This window comes from Ornithorhynchus anatinus, chromosome 4, assembly GCF_004115215.2.
Source record: "Ornithorhynchus anatinus isolate Pmale09 chromosome 4, mOrnAna1.pri.v4, whole genome shotgun sequence".
NCBI classification, from domain to species: domain Eukaryota; kingdom Metazoa; phylum Chordata; class Mammalia; order Monotremata; family Ornithorhynchidae; genus Ornithorhynchus; species Ornithorhynchus anatinus.
Window position 1 is genome coordinate 38,087,181 of NC_041731.1, and position 3,640 is coordinate 38,090,820.

The following is a 3,640-nucleotide window of genomic DNA, read 5'->3' on the forward strand; positions in this document are numbered from 1 at the left end:
GTTGTGGCAGCTGTGTACTGATGTGAGGTGCCTGTGTCCATGTGACTTGTTTTAAAAGTTTTCTTTAATGAGATTGGAAGGTAATTGAGAGAATGTTTTAAAATGGGAACTAGAAGCCGCTGTAAGAAAGGAAGGGATCAGATGACCTCCTAGTTCTAAATGGAATCAACAGTTATCTCTGGAAACCTGTTTTTATGAGGGGCTTCATTTTAAGATATATTTTACTGGTTAATTGTAGGCAAATAGTGGACGAGACTCTCTACTGCAGCTGAATAGAATTGTGACTTAGATCCCAATTGAATGGAAGCAGGAGGAGACTAGAGGAGAGGTGGTATTTAGGTTTTATGTTCGTTTGTTTCGGGTTGGTTTTTTTTAAGCTCTTCAACTTCAGAGCTGAAAGATGAAACAATCAAAGGGTGGGTTGAAGAATTGCCATTATCCACAGAATAACCTTAACAAAGACATAAGGGGGTTAAATAAATTGCTAAGTGTAAGACTCAAGGTTGAGGTATATGTATGTCTATTATTTTTAAGAAACCTTCTTTGTGACTTTCTTGCGCCCTTAACTGTCCCATGTGATGAGAAAAGGCCTGGAGCAGTAGCATACAGTCTTATGTTTCAGCCTTTTCTTCAACTGGAAGTGTCAGGTAAGCTTCTTAGGTGAACTGGGCTTGTAATAAAGTTCAATTTTCCAATCTCAGTAGAGCAGATTTCCTTTAGTTTATCTCGATCTTGGAGTGGACAAATGAGAGATTGAATTTTAAGGCTCCTATAGGGCACTCCAGTCACTGAGTTTCAGCCCCCCAAGCCGCCTTACCCCATCACGTAACATATAACTTAGTCTCAAGTAGGGGCATTAAGACTGGCAAAATCACCAAACCTTTTGGTCATAGAGTGGTGTACGGATGTAAATGTAGTGAATAAAAGACTACCTAGGAAACTCAATTTGGTCCCGTGCTGCCTTCCAACTTACCCCGGGTGGCTGAATAAACTATATTCCCTCCATTTTAATTATATGAAGTATTCCAAGCTCTGCAGGTAATATCAGCTGGTAACACGTGGGCTTAATTCCCGTCTCTGTGCTAAGGAAGCGGCCAGTTTTCTCCCGATGAGCTGTAGGTGAAACCATGACCTTATATTGGGGCTGCAAGCCATGTTGGGTCTGGTTCAAACAGTCGGCCGAGTAGAAAGGACTGGCCCCAAATCTGAATGCCTGATCTGAGTAGTCTATGAAGTGTGTCCTGTCATGGCGTGTTTACTTTTTTTTATTTTATGGTGCTTATTAAGCACTTGTTCTTGGGTCCATAGAAGCTAATCAATTTGGACACCGTCCATGTCCTACATGGGGCTCAATCTTAATCCCCGTTTTCCAGATGAGGAAACAGGCACAGAGAAGTGAAGTGGCTTGCCCAAAGTCACACAGCAGACAAGTGGCGGAGCTGTCATTAGAACCCGAGTCTTTCTGACTCCCAGGCCTGTGCTCTATCCACTAGGCAATACAGCTTCTCAACATTATAAAGTGAGCAGTGTTTGTTGGGAGTCTTATGACAGTTGGCTGCTGATCAAGGAAGAGTTAGTAAATGCGTTGTACAGTGTTCCGCGCACAGTAAGAACTCTAAATGTCATTGAATTAGGAGGGAAAGAGGAGTAAGACTCGTAACAAACTTCGGTGCCTTTTTTTCCTTTTTAAAATACAGCTGTACAATCTAATGTTATCTGTTAAATGAAATTAATGTCAATCACGGGATTGTTTAACTTTTTTTTATGCAATCACTTAGGAGTCAGAAATAACTTGTAACTCCAGCCTACTATGTTGACAGTTAAATATAAGAATCTAGGGGAAAAAAGTGGCTAAGTAAACTAATATAGGCCAAAGCAGTTTGGATCATCTTAACTGTATTGACTGTTCTTTCAAGGTTCTTTCTGCAGATACTTCTTGCAAGGATGAGGAACTCTTAAGCATAGCTCCATGTCACTAAATATAGTTTTATTTTTTCTACATTTGAATTCCCCTTTGTAGAATTATGTAAAAGCACAGCCTTTTCTTAAAAAAAAAATAAAGATTTCTATGTAATGTGCCACACAAACTGATGTAATTTCTTAACGTTTTTGAAATGTCTTAAAGGTGGGTTTGGAGGCGTGTAATGTCCTCTAGACTGTAAGCTCGTCATGGGCAGGGAATGTGTCTTATACTGTTGTACTCTCCCACGGACTTAGCACAGTGCTCTGTACGCAGTAAGCGCTCAATCAATGCAATCGACTGATTGCTACTTCTGCAGTCCCCTCTTGGATCAGTCAGTGCTCTGATGGGCAGGGTAGGCTCTAAATAGTGATGGGGTGGTGAAAAGCGGCAAATGAATACGTTCTCCAGTTAAGAATTAGAGAGGAAGTTACCTTAAGGAAATATCTACATTTAAAGTTTTGAAAACGAAACATTTTTCCACAATAGAGGTGAACACCAAGTGCTAACATTGGTAACTGATGCCTTTGGGAGCACAGATGGTTATGAGACTCCTTGGAGAGCCCTTTGATTTACTTGTTACTGCTAATTTGGCCCACTCTGCCTCTGAAGACACATTTTCCCACTGCCCTGCATCACGTAAAGGTTCGTACTACTTCAGATCCCTTCCGATCATTCCGAATAACTATTTTCCTGCTGTTCCGACGGAGGCTGGATCCTAGAACTTCGATTCGTAGGACGGGATGCCTGGAAACAAATGGGTGGATTCCGAAACCGAGACGGGGTGTTTGGGGAACCTACTTTTAGCAACAACGAACGATCCGTGTTACTCTGGTACTGCTTCTACAAATCTTAGTACTTTGAAGTCCTCGATGCAAATTAAGCAGAAGGTGAAGGCCTTTCCCCCCCGCCACCCACGAAAACACCCAACCCCGCTTTCCTACCAAGCTTCTAGAAATGGCAGGAATTTAGGGAAGGAGAGAAGAGAGAGAGAGTGTGTGTGTGTTGGTTGGGGGGAGGGCTATGGGATTCTACAGGTATGACTTTATATATAAAATATATATATATACATATATATATATGTGCATTTTAAGTGCTTAACAAATACCATACATATGTATGGTATTTAATCACTTATGTGGCCACACTGTACTAAGCGCTGGGATAGATACAAGCTAATCAGGTTGGATTGGGTCTCTACAGGTGTACCACCTCCTGTGTTCCTAGTTGAGTTGGGCAGGAGTTGAGGGATTAGATACATGGCATGTCAAACCCTTTTCTCCATCTGGAAGGTGCCTTGCTCTGAGGTGAATTCATGGCTGAGCAAAAGCAGTGAGAAAAGAAGATTTTACTTCCAGCCATATTTTTATATATTAGAAATTATATTAATGTCCATCTCCCCCTTCTAGACTGTAAACTCATTATGGGCAGGGAACATATCTGCTAATTCTGTTGTACTCTTCCAAGTGTTTAGTACAGTGCTCTGCACATAGTAGGTGCTCGATAAGTACCACTGATAGATTTCTGCCACTTGGAAGATGCAGGACCTTTTTCAGTGGGCTTTCAGTTGGACAAGGAAACGGGGTTTTCTCTTTTCGGCTTCCCTTTCTTGGTGCTGCTGGTTCCATCTGACTTGTTCCACCATCATTCTGTCCCTCTTCCCTCCCCTGCTCCCCTTTC